The sequence below is a fragment of the Rattus rattus genome, chromosome 11 (assembly GCF_011064425.1).
Source record: "Rattus rattus isolate New Zealand chromosome 11, Rrattus_CSIRO_v1, whole genome shotgun sequence".
In the NCBI taxonomy this organism is placed as follows: Eukaryota; Metazoa; Chordata; class Mammalia; order Rodentia; family Muridae; genus Rattus; species Rattus rattus.
Genome location: NC_046164.1, coordinates 30,190,793 through 30,208,116, shown reverse-complemented (window position 1 = coordinate 30,208,116; position 17,324 = coordinate 30,190,793). Strand labels below are relative to the sequence as shown.

At 45.6% G+C, this 17,324-nt stretch overlaps 1 pseudogene; it reads left to right on the top strand.

Annotated features, from left to right (window-relative positions):
• The first annotated feature begins 7,777 nt into the window (after positions 1 to 7,777).
• LOC116911966 lies at positions 7,778 to 9,654 on the top strand (annotated as a pseudogene).
• The last annotated feature ends 7,670 nt before the right edge of the window (positions 9,655 to 17,324 follow it).

The window sequence follows — 17,324 nt, the reverse complement described above, 5'->3', positions numbered from 1 at the left end:
ACAAACGTTTAAGAGAGAATATAAGTCTGACATAGTTCCTGACACTCCGCTCTGCTCTGAATTTCCTGCCTCTGGCTTCAGCTGGGTGTTGGTAAGAGATCAGTTCCCTCCCCAGCAGGCAGGGCGGAGGACAGGCTGTTGTGAGTCTGTCGCGATCTCTTTGTTCCCATAATCATGTAGTCATAAAACCATGTCTGTGCCTGTAGATGATCTCTTTACGGTGGCATAGGCTGGACCATCTGAGATGAGACCGGCTTCCCGTCAGGATTCTGACTGATAAAATACTCTCGCCTAATTTTTCCCATGCATATGTAATGAGAAATATCATAAAAAGTATCCCTCCACCCTGCCCCAACTTACAGCCTGGAGTCCTTTAGTGAAGCAACAGACTTTTACTTATGAGTAGACCTTCATTAAACCTGCCCTCACTGGGCAGGGCTGGGGAGGGAAACAGATCTGAAGTCAGAGGCACCTCTGTGGGCACAGGCTGGGTGATTCTAGACAATAATGATAATTAAGGCAGTGGCGTTCGCCCTGTGCCAGACTGAGCTGGGTTTTAACCAGATAGCTTGTTCCTCATACAATCCACAGCCTAGGAGGTAAATGAATACTACCTTATCCCCACTTCTACCAAAACTGAAACAGTTGGGGCAAACCAACAACGCCAACCTCTGAGAACCGGAAAGTTCAGTGAATGCCTGGCCGGACCCACTACTAAATGTCACAGAGAGCTTAGATCCTAGCAGCGCACTTAACTTTCTCCCAAGTCCCCTGGAGGTGTCACACCACCTCACAGTTACCAGAATGGGATCAAGTCTCCCGGAGGGAACTCAGTGTGACTCACTTCACACCTCAATTCACTAGGCACCGAGGGAGGCAGAAAAAATGAGTTTCAATCTCTCTGGAGACAGGCTGCCCGCAGAAACTTTCGTTGTCAGGAGAGCGCCCTCCACAGGGCCCAAAGGATGCATGCTTCCAAATGAATCGCACGACTTAGCCTTTTCCCAAAAGTTTCCCTTTCTAAGTATATTAAACTCAAAGTTTAAGTATACATCTCTCAGAGAACCAGAGTGCTAAATCGTCGGTACTTCGTGAAAAACTGCTAAGTAAGTCCAGGAGACTAGAAGCAGGCGCGTTGGCAAAAAACAAACAAACAAACAAACAAAAACTAGTAAACTCGCAGCTACCAAGACCCTTCAAATAAGGAGCTAGAGTCAAAGACAGCTACCCTGGTGCTCACCAACAGCCCGTGGGAAACACAAGTACCCTTTCCTCCGGAGAACTAAGTCCAGTACTAAACGGTATTGGGGTAGACTTGAAGGTCACGGTCCTGAGCTGCACAAGATCAACGCAGTTGCAGGGAGAACTCTCCATGCAACCCCAGGGAGGCGGGGGGAGGGGGGGAGCTGCGGAACCCAGGCCTGGGAACCTTCGCTTCCACCCGGGGAGCGATAAGCATCTCCATTCCTGGCGCCGAGCTTCTCCAAGCTCTGTCACCTCCGCAGGGAACAAGCCCAGCCAGTGTGCGCCGGGACAGCCTCGACTTACCCAGCAGGGTCTCCAGGGCAATTGCTCTCCACAGGCTTGGCATGACTGAGGCCACCAGAAAAGCTACGAGGACCGTCCCCTCGCCCCTTGTGCGCTCCGCGCGCCCTGTGGGGTCCGCGCCTGGTCTGCTCAGTGTCCCGGAGCAGGTCTGAGGCGGTCGCGGGAGTCCTGGCAGGGTGCGTCACCACCTCCCTGGCACACCTGCGCGCCGCCCTGCCCGACGCCACCCAAGCCTTCAGTGCTGCTGAGGAAATGCCACCCTAGTGCAGCCTGCGCTCTCCAATTCTGCCACCGAGCCCGAACCAAAGTCTGAGAGTCCCCATCCCATCTTCCACCCGCTAAGAGAGAACACGTTGAAGATGGGGCGCCCCCAGCCCGCGGTGGAAGAGAATCACCCAAATAGGTGATGTCATCGTTTTATGTTCATGAAGAGCATTTGTAGTGTGCTTGCCTCAAATGCACCTTAACTTTAGGTTCATCCTGCATAGACAGGCTGTGGTGGTGCATACCTAAAACCCTGGCATTTAGAAGATGGAGACCAGAGACTCAGAGTGAGCAGGTTGGATATAGCTTAAAATCCTCACTGTTACAAGTCCACAGTAGCCTTGAACTAAGAGTTCCTGGTCGCTTTTGAACACAGAGAGAGCTGGGTAAATTTACAAAAGAAAACATAGCTTCCAGAACCCTATCATCTGACATCAAGTGACTTTTTTGTTTTATAACCTTAACAAGACAACACAGAATAAAGAAAACTTTTTCCAGCAAATGACCACAGGAAAATTAACCACCCAAGTCGAAAGGATCAAGTTGAACCTTTACTTCACACATGTACAAAACCCAACTTATACAGGCTCTGTAGTTGTTTGAAAGAAAATGTCCTCACAGGCACAGATAATTGAATACTTGGTCACCAGTGGGTGGCGCTGTTTTGGGAGATGGTATAGCCTTTCTGGAGAAGTGCATCACTGGAGGTGGGCTTTAAGAGCTCACAGCCTCTCTGGAGAGTCCTCTCCAAGGCCTTCTTTGGGATCCACATCATTGAAAGAGAAAACTGACTATTAACAAGTCGACCTCCGCACTCATGATGAGACAATGGTGCTTTCTCAATCTCTCTTTCTCTCTCTCTTTCTCTCTCTCTCTCTCTCTCTTCTCTCTCTCTTTCTTCTCTCTCTCTCTCACACACACACACATACATACACACACATAAACACACACACACACATACACACACACACACACACACACACATAAAATAAATATGATAAAATATCTTTGAAGAGAGCGAAAAGAGAGGTGAGTACAGCTTAATGATAAAACATGTCCTCGGCAAAGCCCAGGTCAAACCATACCATGTACTCACAGACACAGCTGGGCAGGGGAGGGATAACCAGGAAGGGAGACAATGTTTCTAAGCTATACATGTTTCAGCTGTCGGATTCCATCTACACTTGCTAAGATGTTTGCCCTGCTTCCTCCTTCTGACTTACTGAAAGCTATCTGTGAATTTCCCTACTCTGGATATTTTGCATAGATAGATTCATACAAATGAACACACAACCTTCCACCTCTGGCCAGAAGGAAGTCCTTGGGCAGTATAGTGAAAATATGATGCAGTTTTAGAAAAGGTGGTGGTGGTATTGGTTGAGTTTTTTGTTTTTGTTTTTTTAGTTTTTTTCTATTTTGTTTTGTTTTGACTAGAAAATACACAGGGAAGATTGAGTGATCTCTTTTCCCTTCCATCACGGTCTCATGATCCTACACCCAGATGACATCTCATAGAAAACAGGCTATCAAAGCAGTGCAAGTTTTCCTCACGTGTGTTATCTTGTCGATCTGTAAATGTGTGGAGTACCAGGGCAGTGATTCTGAATGAGCTGACTCTGTTACAGCACAGGGAATTTCCATCACACAGCAAGCAAAGGCTGAACTCTCTCCCCGGCAGTTCTGTAGACATCCACAGCCGGAAGTGCTCTCAGAGCTAGCCTCAAGTTCCTCTTCAGTACTGGATGGATTCATAGCTGGGTGGTGGAGTGTTATTCAGTCATAAAAAAAAAAAAAAGAAGAAGAAGCAGTAACTGGTACAAGCTCTAACAAGGAATCTGGAAAGTATCCCACACAGGACACATGTGATTGTCTGGACTCATTTAATCAACTATCCGAAGCAGGGAACCCCTTAAAGGCAGAAAGCACTGTGATGGTAACTGGGAAAAGGGGATGGGGGGGTGGAGACCCGGAAGTAACTGCTCAATATGGCTTTTCTTTTAGGGGGTGTGGTAGTTTGAATATGCTTGACCCATAGGGAGTGGTACTGTTAGGAGGTGTGGACTTGTTGGAGGAAGTGCGTCACTGTGGGGGTGGGATTAGAGGTCTGCTCCTACGCTCAGGCTCCACCCATTTGGAAGAGAGCTTCCTCCTAGCTGTTTGAGGATGCCAGTCTTCTGGTCTTCGGAACAAAACATAGAACTCTCACCTCCTCCAGCACCATGCCTGCCTGCACTCTTCCATGCCTCCTGCCATGGTGATAATGCACTGAACCTCTGAACCTATAAGCCTCCCCCAATTAAATGTTGCCCTTTATAAGACTTACCTTGGTCATGGTGTCGGTTCACAGCAATGAAAACCTTAACTAAGACAGAAGTGATGAATACATTTTGGTGTTAGGCTGTGTTTCCAGATACTTAACAAATACACAACGCCATTTGACTTCGCCCTTTGAGAAGATAAATTTAATGGCATACAAATTTTACCTCAAATAAAGATGATGAGACTCCTTGCGTACTGCCTGTATTTTAAATGTATTAGCAGGCTGTGGCAGCACACATTTGTTGCTGGTTTTTTTTTTTTTTTTTAAAAAGATCTATTTATTCCTTATATATAAGTGCACTGTAGCTGTCTTCAGACACACCAGAAGAGGACATCAGATCTCATCACGATGGTTGTGAGCCACCATGTGGTTGCTGGGAATTGAACTCAGGATCTCTTGAAGAGCAGTCAGTGCTCTTAACCACTGAGCCATCTCTCCAGCCCCCGGTAGCACACATTTGTAATCCTGGCACTTGGGAGAGGGTGGCAGAAGGGTAAGGAATTCAAGGTCATTCTCAGCTATATCGTGAGACCAAAGCCAAACTGAGAAACATGACCCTTTTAGAACACAAAAGTTAAAACAACAACTAATGCTTAAAATGACCAAAAGAAATGAAAGAAATTTCTCCAAAAAAAAGATACAGAGGGGCTTAGTGAGCACCAATGTTAAAGATAATCACATAGGAGAAATCCACCTCACATAGTGATATGATATTCTGGTTTTCAAAAAAAAATAACATGTTGACAAGGATGTGGAGATCATGCTGGAGGGGACAGAAAGTGGTGTAGCTATATTGGGAAACATTCTGTCAGTTCCTTAAACAGTTAAAAACAGAGGGACTGTATGACTCAGCCACTGCGCTCCAAGGCACCAGTGAAAAGGGGCAGTGTAAAAACCCATGCACAGATGTTTACAGCAGCACTGCTTCTAACAGCCTCAAAGGGAAGCAGTCCACACGCACAGGCTCTGATTAGAGTGACATACACATACAATAGAAGACCACTCAGCGATGAGAAAGCATTGCTGTATATGATGGCTTGGTTCAATCTTGACACTGTGTTGAGAGAGAAGCCAATCATAAAAAAAGAAATCGTACAATCCTGTTTATGAGAAATATTCTGAAGAGGCAAACTGAGAGTGACTAAGTAGTTTAGAGGTTACTCGGGGATATTCACATAGGTGGAGGAGGAAATGGGTTGGTGAGTCCAGTTTCTCATATAGTAGGAGACACTGTTCTAAAATTAGCTTGTGACCAGTAACTTCACAACTGTCAGTGTGCTGACAGCACTCCCTTGCCCATGTTATGCTAAGTTCCTGAATCACATGGGGTGAGTAGAAGTGTTTTAGGCGGGGCTGCAGTCTGAATGCCAGGCTTTCTCAGCAAATGAAGAACTTCAGCAAAGACATCAGACCCTGCACTGTCCTGCCTGCCTCTCCGTTTCCCTCTGTATTTATGGGGTTGCAAACCCCCTCAGCTACCTCAGTCTTTTCTCTAACTCCTCCATTGGGGACCCTGTTCTCAGTTCAATGGTTGGCGACGAGCATCTGCCTCTGTATTTGTCAGGCTCTGGCAGAGCCTCTCAGGAGACAGCTAAACCAGGCTCCTGTCAGCATGCACTTCTTGGCTTCATCAATATTGTCTAGGCTTGGTGACTGCATGTGGGATGAACCCCATGTGTGACAGTCTCTGGATGGCCTTTCCTTCAGTCTCTGCTCCACACTTTGTCTCCATATTTCCTCTTATGAATATTTTGTTCCCCCTTCTAAGAGGGACTGGAGCATCCACACTTTGCTCTTTCTTTTTCTTGAGCTTCATGTGGTCTGTGAATCATATCTTGGGTATTTAGAGCTTTTGAACTAATATCCACTTATCAGTGAGTGCATACCATGTGTGTTCTTTTGTGATTGGGCTACCTCACTCAGAATATTTTCAAGTTCCATCCATTTACCTAAGAATTTCATGAAGTCATTGTTTTTAATACCTGAGTAGTACTCCATTGTGTAGATGTACCACATTTTTTGTGTCTCTTCCTCTGTCGAAAGGCATCTAGGTTCTTTCCAGCTTCTGGCTATTATAAATAAGGCTGCTATGAACATAGTGGAGCACGTGTCCTTGTTGTATGTTGGAGCATCTTTTGGGTATATGCCCAGGAGTGGTATAGCTGGGTCCTCAGACTGATTTCCAGAATGGTTCTCCTTATCTAACTTGCTTTTGTTGCTATTGGCCTTCTGTTTTACCTCATTCTCTTTAGCACTTGGATTGCAGCTCACCACAGGTGTGTCTGGAAAATGCAGTCTGTCCATGAACCCAGAAATGGGAACATGAAATCTTAGTGAGCAACAGCCCATGTCTGCTACAAAAGTTGACTTTACAGAGACTTATTTTGATGTTTAAATAGATGAAAAGCTAAGGCCTTCAGTGTAGCACCTGTGCTACTCCCGGAACTCAGGATAGGGGTGTGTCATTTGTTAAGCCGCCATGTTTTGCCTAGTGCAGGGGAGGTCTTCGAGAGTCTGGCAAGCTTAACAGTGACGCCTCTGTCCTGAGAGTATTTTAATTGCCCTCCTGAGGTAATCATGTTGGCATTCTCCCAACTGCAGATCCCACACCAGCACTCAGGGTACAGGGAAGGGTTTCATCATCGGCCCCCATCAGTCTCCAGAGAGAGAACAATACCCCACTCTGGGCGGCTCTCTCTCTCTGACTTTCCAGTTTGGCCCTTTATGGCACAGAGGGAAAGTTCCTCGTGGCTCCTCTGCCGCTTTAATGTGTAGTTGAGTTAATGTATCCGTGGCGGGTTAATGATGAAGCTGCTTCCAATTTTCCTGCTAGGAAATCATATGTTAAATAGAGGGCTCATAGGAAGTTTTAATTACCTGGCTCTCCACCCATCTTATTGCTTTTTAACTGCAGAAACTGCGAACACACGGGGTATGAGCTATTTGCATACCGATAACAGCCATGTTCACCCCGGCCCGCACAGCGTGTGTGCAGTGATGTCACCTTGTCATCACAGCCGCTACCTCCATTTTCATATTTATAATTGGCATGGCTTACATTTAGATCTCAAAGGCCTTAGCATCTCATTTTTTGGGGTGGGGGCGGGGAATCTCTTTTTCACCCCGAAGCTGTCTTTGACATTCTTACATTACCCGGAAATGAATAAAGTCCCCGACAGTCCTGCCAGCTGCTTCCTCATCCCCTCATTTGTAGTGCGTGACCACTCGAAGTTCAGTCAGAACTTACTGAGATTGTTTTCCGTTTTATCAGAAAACAAGGATCTCTGGTGTGACCTAACACTGTGATAAAGATCTGATCTCCTGGTGAGAATTAGAAATGCTCTCCTTAAGAGAGGTGTGGAGAGAACCGTCACCTCCACCTCTACCACCACCACCATCACCACCACCATCATCACCAGCACCTCCACGTCCTCCACCTCCTCCTCCACCACCTCCACCTCCACCTCCTCCACCTCCACCTCCTCCTCCTCCCCCACCACCTCCACCTCCTCCACCTCCTGCAACTCCACCTCCTCCTCCTCCTCCACCTCCACCTCCACCACCTCCACCTCCACCACCACCACCACCACCATCTCCACCACCTCCACCACCACCACCATCTCCACCACTGCCTCCACCACCACCATGGCAGTCCAGGCCCATTTGGTTTATAAAAATATCCACACTACCATAGAAAAGGATCAGTTCCTGGTTTGCAGTGACTCCCGTCTGTGTCTCCCTGGTGTCCTACAACCATCCCAAGTCAGGTGCAACAATAGCACAGTAAAGCTGGGACCTGGGTGAGAAATCGGTCTCCTACTGTGTGTCTCATGGAGGTGCCACATGGTTCTCCTTCCTAGCCAGTGAGCCAAGGGCACAGCACTGATCCAGCACTGAGACCTGGGCTCTCGCTTCACTACTGCTGAGGATAGGCATGGAGAGGCAGCAGAAGAGAGAAAGGAAAAAGAAAAGAATAGAAAAGAAAGCAGGCAAACCCAGCACTCTAGCCTTCCCAAGCCAGGCAGTCTTGTGGCTCTAGATGTGTCCTCTAAGAGGTGAAGTCCAGCGAGAAGTTTTGTAGTCACAGAGACGCACCTTTAAGATAGGTGTTGAGACCCCAACATCCCCCTTTAGCTCTCTTCCCTTTGGCCGTCTCCCCACAGGGCTGAAAGCAATGGAGTCGCCAGACTGTGGCCTCCACCCTGGAAGACAGTGAGCTCCAGCAGACCTTTTCTCTCTGGAGGCGAATTGTTTCCAATATTTGTTACAGTAACGGAGGAAAACTGACTAACTCAGGCGGTGTCTGCCCAAAGAGGCAGAAACTGGTTTGACAAAGAGTCATCTACTGCGCCTCTTTCTTCCGTGCACCCCGGGTTCCTTTTGTTCCCCTTCATAACTGATGCTGTTAACCCATCAGCTTTGATTGCCTTCCTACACTTGGCTTGAGGATTTCTCAGTTGCTCTTTGCTTTCCTTAACTTGCCCAATATATTGAGAGCGTTCTCTCATGGCAATGGATGATCGTTTCCATATGATCTTTAACCATGTTATAATTCCATGGCATAGTAACATATAATTTACTCAGTCACCCACCCACTTTGAAATCTGTCTACACGGTTTTATTCGTGGTGACTCTCAAATAAACAAACCTAAGTTTTTGCCAGTGTGCAGATTGCTCAAATTAAAGTCACATCTCCCACCTCCACCACCAAGTGACATCAGCCCTCCTCCACATGCTATGGAAGAAGAGGAGGAGGAGGAGGAGTCGGGGGTAGGACACAAGTGAGGCAGCTCAGAGGCGCACTGAATGTATGAAATGAGCGACCTCACAGATGCTCTGACTCTCAGGAATGGTTTGGAAAGGACTGTAGGAGAGCATTTCAATATCCTGTTTGATTTTGTTAAAAAAAAAAAAAGAAAAGAAAAAGAAAGAAAGGAACAAGGGAAGGAAGAAAAGAAGGAAGGAGGAAAGAGAAAAAAGAATGGAAGGGTGTTCTTGATTCATCTGATAAAAAAAGTCATCGCTGAGGCAGAAGGACTGGATATAAAAGCTATGGGTCCTCTTCTTTTGACTGAAGTTCTCTTTAATGAGAAGATAAGAGAGCAAATCAAGAAACAAAGGTACCATTTCCTAAGATGTTGTCATAACAACAGAAAGGTCAGTGGTACCTGCTTTGTCATCTGGGATGTGTGGTAGAATTGCATCAAGCTCAGCTCATCACCAAGATTCCACGAGTCTTAAAAGAAGTGTGAGAGGCAAGTCTTTTAGGAGTGGTCATCATCAGCTGATCAGATAAGGCCTTGAAGAAATATGTCTCAAAGGAAGGTCCCAAAGAGAGTTGCGTCAACACAGAACCACTTATTCAATGGCTGAAGGAAGCAGAGGAAGAATCCTTGGATGGTGAGGATGAGGATGAAGATGAGAATACTGAGATGGTATATTTGAAGACTGCCAGTGTACCAGGAGTTGAAACCAAGTAGTCAGCCAGCACAGATGATGACATTGATGTTGATGCCCTTTAAAAGGATGGATGCAATGTAGCTTAACAGTGTAATGCAACAAAGTTTTCTCCATTCTCAGTCAGAAATGCAACATGTATGCACAAGGGTGAAAACGGCTGACCATGATGCTACACCTGCTACTAAAAAGCCATTGCTGCCAGTGGCCTATAATTAAGCCCAATGAGACGTCTAGAGAGTCGCTACATATCAGTGAGCAGCTGTAGTTTGGTAGACACCTTTGGATCACATTTATAGTTATAAAAAAGTAAAGATTTGATTTTGGTCAAAACAACTTTTTTTCATGTGTCTCCAACAAGAATGCAGAAATTCTCAAAGAATGTAAACAAAGGGTCTGGGGGTACCTGGAAGAGAATGGGGACAAGGGAAGTGAAGAAGGATGCCAAGACAAAAGTCTGATCAAGGCGACAACTATATTTTTCCCAAGGCTGAATTTATACCATAACATGGGTAACAGAGGGAGAGGGGAAGTTAAGAAACATTTACACAGGCCAAGGACACAGTATTCGTGTGGTCAGCTGATGTCAACAGGATGTTGGTTTCTCAGAAAGGTTACAGGTCATCACATTGGGCATCTTGACGTCAGATGTATTTCTCAGTAAGGTCAGAGCTTTATCATATCATTATTCATCCTGACCACCAGATTTGTATTAGTCTTCTGCAGCTGGCTGGGGATTTTCCATGAACCCAGTCATACTTCATTCTAACCATAATAATAACATCAACCATGGAGGGCTTCAAGGGCATCGCTCCCAACGAAAGCAGACAGTTCCTGACTCAGTTTCAGCTCAAGTCACCATGGTGTCATTAGTTCTGCTTAAAGAGTTTCCTTTAGTTTGTGGCTGCAGAGGAGTGGGATGTGTCTTTTGCAGCCTGTTCAGTGGAGTTAGGTCAGTTTCAGTCCTGGGATGGGAAGTCAGTAGAAGCTTGCCATGGAAGACAAGGTTAACTACTTACCAAACCTCTGGCTTGTCCTCCTCTGTCTGTCAAATACAGTTGCTGCTAGAAAGAAGCTTCAGACTGGGGACTACTCCCCTTAGATGACGAGGTTAATGCTGACTGTCAAGTTGACCCGATCTAGAATCACCACAGAGAAAAACTTTGAGGCATGTCCATGAGGGAGTTTTAAATGGGTCACACTGAGGTGGGATGACCTATGGCCTGTGCCATCCAATGGGTGGGGATGCCAAACTGAATACAAAGGAGAAACCCAACAGCGTTCATCTTTCTCTCTTCTGTGACTGCAGATGCAATGGCACCTAAGGCTCCTGTGGCCACGCCTTTCCTGCCATGATGAACTACACCCTTCAGCTTCGAGCCAAAGCAAGCCTGCCCTTCCTTCTTCCTTCTTCCTTCCTTCCTTCCTTCCTTCCTTCCTTAGATTGCTTCTGTTAGGCGTTTTCCCACATCACTGGGAAGTGGGAAGTAACTACCACACTTGAGGTCTCCCTGGGGGTCTTCTGCGACTACTTCTCACAGTGGGAGGGACCACTGCTTAGGAAGCTCTGCTTTTCTCCTCCCTGTTCCTCTTCTGGATAAGTGATGGTGCTAGGGAGTGGCTGAGCCTCAAGGGGAAGGATGCAGATCCTTGAGTCAGCACAAGGAAGAAAGTGAGCCTGCCTTGGGGCTCTGATCAAGGTCTGCATTGTCAGCAGAAGCATGTGAAGCCACTGAGAAAACCAGGTTCATTCATCCCACACCAAGGCCTTTCCTGATACAACCATAGCTGGTTCTCCTCTGAGGTTGGGGGCATAAAGTTAAAAGATGGTGCTAAGAATACGGCACAGTCGGTAAGGGGCTTGCAGTGACAGCATGAGGACTGGAGTTCGAATCCCTAGTATCCACTTACAAGCTGGGAGCAGCAGCATGTGTCTGTAATTCCAGTACTGAGGAGAGAGTACAGAGACAGGATCCCAGGGGTCCAATGGCCACGCAGTCTTGCCACATCCATGAACTCAGCGATCCAGTGAAAGGTTGTTGGAAAAACTAACATGGAGTAGCGGGGTGGTGTTTAATGCCAGCACTCAGGTGTAGCCGGTCGGAGGTAGTGCCCATTTTACATCCCAGCACTCAGGAGGAGGATGTCTGTAAGTTTGAGGCCAGCCTGACATACAGATGGGATTACAGGATAGCCAGGACTACACAGAGAAACCCTGTCTTGAAAATCAAAAAACGACAAAACAAAATGAAAATTAATGTGGGGAACTGAGGCTCGCATTCAACATCAACCTCTGACTCTACATACAGACTCACACATGGCATGCACACACACACACACACACACACACACACACACACACTCATACACAATGAATGTCAATGAGCATGATCTTACATCCCTTTAGGCAAAAGAAAGGCAGTGAGAGATTGGGTGTGATGGTTCAATGTATGAAGATGCTGGCAAGCAACCCTGAAATATGCACCCCAGTCCCAGAACCCACACACTGAAAGGAGAAAACCAACTTCAAGTTGCTCCCTGACCTCATCATATAAATAAACAAATATAAGTATAAGCTTGTTTTTAAAGAATGAGAATCAGGCCACAGCATGTGTCAGAACTACTCCATCCCCTGGAAGGTGAGGCTGTGTCAAGTGCTTGCTCCATGAGATCTGACCAGGGAGGTCCATCCGGGCGGGATCCAGTCTCCCCATTCAGAGAGTCCGCTGCCAGATTTCCACCTGAGATTGCTTGTGAGGTCACCACACTCTGGAAACACTGGAACGTGATGTGCTATTAAGGTTGGAGCCTTAGAGCAAGCTGTGTTTGGAACCTGTCTTGACCAGCGATTGACCTAGGGCCACATTTCTGAAAACAGTAGCCTGTGTAACCAACCAGAGCAGAAACGTTCTCTGCATGGGGTGGCAGAGGCCATGCTCACCCTGCTGCCGAGCCTCAGCTGGGAACATACTTCTGTGCCAGCACCAAAGCCATTGTCCCCACATGTTGCCCTCTCCTGGCACTCTGTAGTCTCCCTTCCTCCTTCCCTCACCCTGTCCCTCCCCCTCCTCCCTGTTTTTTGACACAGAGTCTCAGCATGTACTGGCTAGCCTAGACTCCTCAAGTAGTCCTGGCTAGCCTTGAACTTGCAATACCCCTGCCTCAGCCCCCCAGCAAACACTGGGATTCTGAGCACATATCACCACACCACACATCTGGTTTCAGCAACCATTTCTACCGTCTCCTTCAGACGGGTCAAATGTAGGCCCCTGGGAAAAGGAAACCAAGGCAAAATTAGAAGTGGTCGAGATTTTTAAGGGAAATATCCAGGAGAGAGAGATGTGTGGCGAGAGAGAGGACAGGAGGGGTGTGGGGCACTTCAGCCAGAACACTAGACACCTGAACAGACTGAAGGAAGGAAAAGCCTCTGACCCTCAGGCCTCTCTGCAAGTCAGAGCAGGAGAGGAGTGGCTTTGCTCTAAGAAGAACTCTCTGTGCCCTTTCAGAGTGGCACTTTCCAAGCAGAAGGGAGACCTATAGTGAGATTCAAGTGGAAGCCAGAGGCTGTAGGTGAATCTGAGTCCTGTGCATGACGTGAAGGCACATCAACGACACCTGTGATGCTGGCCTCACTGGATGCTGGGTGCTGGATGCTAGGTGATGAATAATGGATGCTAGGTGCTGGGTGCTGGATGCTGGGTGCTGGATGCTGGATGGTGGGTGCTGGATGCTGGGTGATGAATAATGGATGCTGGGTGCTGGATGCTGGATGCTGGGTGCTGGATGCTGGATGCTGGATGCTGGGTGAGGTGATGAATAATGGATGCTGGGTTCTGGGTGCTGGATGCTGGGTGCTGGATGCTAGCTGGATGATGATGAATAATGGATGCTGGATGCTGGATGCTGGGTGCTGGATGCTGGGTGCTGGATGCTGGGTGCTGGATGCTGGGTGCTGGATGATGGATACTCAGAGAGTTCCCTAGTGCACGGCTGCATAAGGCATGCGCACAGTGTATATGTACTAAGTGAAGATTCAGGACATGGGGCATTTCAAAATACCTTCTCCTGAATCAGTATCAAAAGTGTCTTTTGTTTCTGTGTTTCTCCATCTTCAATATAAATTATTTCTGATACAAATCGCAGGCCCAACAGAAACCTTTACAAATGCAGCCAAACGACTCTCAAATATTCTTTGGCACTAAGTTGGAGGAAAGTCAGCTAAAAGAACATTACAGTGAATGCCACATTTCTTGTCACGTCTGTACCAGGGAATACCTGATATCTCACATAATGGAGATCCCATGACTTAGAACCATGAGGACTTTAATGGAACAACTAAGACAGAAGTAAATTGTGTACAGCCAGCCACAGTTCAGAGAGTCCGTTTAGAGAGGTAGAGAGGTAGTGGGAGACTCTTGGCTCCACATGATGTCAAATGCAGCACCTTCTGAGTTCTTCTTCAGACTTGGTGTGATGCAGTTCACAAGGAGGTGTTCCGAGAGGGCCGCTCTCTTTGTTCCCAGCACCAAGGCACAGGGACTAAGGATGGCTATTGGGACATCACTGTCTGATTCATGAACTATGAAAGAAACCTCTCAGAACTGTTCCTCATGTGAGCATTGTTCAGGGAGTGCAGTCAGTCATTCCACAGTGACTGCACAAATGTGGTCAGCACTCAGACAATATCTGTCCTGTGAATTCACTGGAGCTGCTCAGTGAAGCTCTGAGTCAGGTTTTCATCAACACTCACCTCCTTTTCTATCTTTAATCATGGATCTAAGTAAAAACAAAAGCAAGCACATGAGCGAACAAAACGTTTCAAATGCTGGCCTGTAATCTCTCTGGCGATGAGTTATAAGTTTTACTTTAATCCTCAAGATTTTACAGAAAATAGTACTGCACAGGCAGTCTACACTCACAATGAAACTCGTCACGAATGCTTGTTGAAAACAGGCTGAAAGAAGCAAAACTTTATAACGCAAATCTTCAAGATGCTGAGGCAGGAGGATCATGAGCTCAAAGCCAGCCTGGAGTACATAGTGAGTTCTAGGCTTGCCTGGGTTACATAGTGAAAGCTTTTCTCCAAAATAAATATGTGTGTGAGTGCGTATGTGTGTAAATGTATATGTAAATAAATATATATTTATATATAGCAATAAATATAAATTTTTCCTTTGGGGCTGGAGAGGTAGATTAGCAGTTGAGAGCACCAGTGGACCCTGGCTCAATTCCCAGCACCCACCAGGCAACTCACAACTATCTGTAACTCCAGTTCCAGGGGATCCAACACCCCCAAACAGACAAACATGAAGGCAAAACATCAACACACATAAAATAAATAAATCATGTTTTTTTTTTCTCGCTACAGTTGCAGGGGACCCAAGTTCAGTCTCAGCAGCCATGTCAAGAGGCTCACAGCCACCTGTAACTGCAGCTTCAGGTGATCTGACGCCCTCTGGTGGGCTCTGAAGGACCTGAACTCACACATGCGCATACCCAAATACAGGCACACATAGAAAACATAACTTTAAAAATAATACTTGTGGTTAAACTGCAGAGATTTTTAAATCCTACAGAAAAAATCACTACAGCAATCTTTACTATCAGGACCTACCTGTCCAGGACAGGCTCCTGCCTGTTGTATCTGGTTCCAGTGTCACACAGTGAGGACCAGGGATCGTTCCCTAGCCTGCCCTTTCTCATTTTTGTTCAGCCAGGTCCTAGGTTGTTTCAGCAATGTTTAATTCCATACTAACCTTTTCTTTATTTTTAAATTTTTTGAGATTAGTGTTTTTTATCATATGAGATTTTTAAACTCCCACTTTCATCCCAGTTGCCCTCATATACACATGCATATACTGTAACTACTTACATACACATGCATACACAGTATCTGCTTATATATACATACATATACTGTAACTACTTACATACACAAGCACACACAGTATCTACTTACATACACATGCATACATAGTATCTACTTATATACACATGCATATACTATCTACTTATATACACATGCATACACAGTATCTACTTATATATACAAGCATACACAGTATCTACTTATATATGCATGCATATACTATCTACTTATATACACATGCCTACATAGTATCTATATACACATGCATGCACAATATCTACTTATATACACATGCATACATAGTATCTACTTATATATGCATGCATACACAGTATCTACTTATATACACATGCATATACTATCTACTTTATACACATGCATACACAGTATCTATTTACACATGCCTACATAGTATCTATATACACATGCATGCACAGTATCTACTTATATACACATGCATACACAGTATCTGCTTATATACATATGCATACACTATCTACTTATATACACATGCATACATAGTATCTGCTTATATACACATGCATAAACTATCTACTTATATACACATGCATACACAGTATCTATATACACATGCATGCACAGTATCTACTTAAATATACATGCATACACAGTATCTAGTTATATACACATGCATACACTATCTACTTATATACACATGCATACACAGTAACTACTGTTTTCCATTTAGTATAGGTTATTCAGTTACTGCACAAAAATGTCTTATGACATTTTGAAATTAAAATCAGAGGTATGTCAGTGCATTAAACATGCCTTCCTGTGATGTATAGATGATTTACAGTTCTTGATATTTTGCGTCTTGACTCTTATACCAAAAATATTCTGAAAAAGAAGTCACATATGGTCAAGCATGCTTGCTGGCTTATTTTAACTTTATGAGTCTGCAAATGTCAGCATCTTGCCATGTGACTTTAAGTACAATCCAATCAGATTGATAAACTAGGAAAGCCCTATCAGAATTATTCATTGCCAGGTTTGGCTAAGTGTAATTCTAGCTCCCAGGGATCTGACACCCTCTTCTGCAGTCTGTGAGTGCCTATACTCTCATGTGCAAATAACCACACACAGATATACACTCTCACATTTAAAACAGAATCTTAAAAAGATATTATGTGTACTATGGGCTGAGTGCAAAGTGCATGCGAAATTTCAGGGTAAGACATCCGAACTCCTAGCTCTTCTTTGACACCAATCTCTCAGATGTTGGGGAAACCTAGTTCACAACAATTGAACCTCCGTAGTTCTGTAAGCATTTTTAAGGGATACAGAACACACAGCCCTTTGCGCACTAGCAAGCTATGCATAAGTGAGTCTTTCGAGAGGGTGAGATTGATTACAATCTGACCCTGTAAGGTTTTGATGAAGTGCCTGTCATGACAGAGTCGTGGGAAGACAATGCAGAGAGAATCTGGGAAAGAAAATGAAATCTTCATTGTTCAGTGAGGAAACAAAATCCAAAACATTGGAGGAAGCGAAGGAGGGGTTCTTCTTTAGCTCAGAGGGCTCATAATGGAGACAGAGGGTGTAGCAGGAATAGACAGGGGCTGGCAGAAGGCTATTCCAGAAGGTTAGTGACACCATGAAGAGGAATGTCACCAGGGACAGGTGAGTTAGCTGTTTGGAGTTCAAAGATCAATGCTTTTCTAAAGCAGGTTTCCACCATGCATGAGGGAACAGCCTCCAACAGGGTCCCTCAAAGCAAGGACAAAGAATGGAACGTGTTCCTGCCACTCCACACAGGGACCAGGGTGTTCAGTGAGCAGAACCATACACATGTACTGGGACTCAGCTGCATACTGACAAGTTTGAACCAGTTCTGCTTCAGAT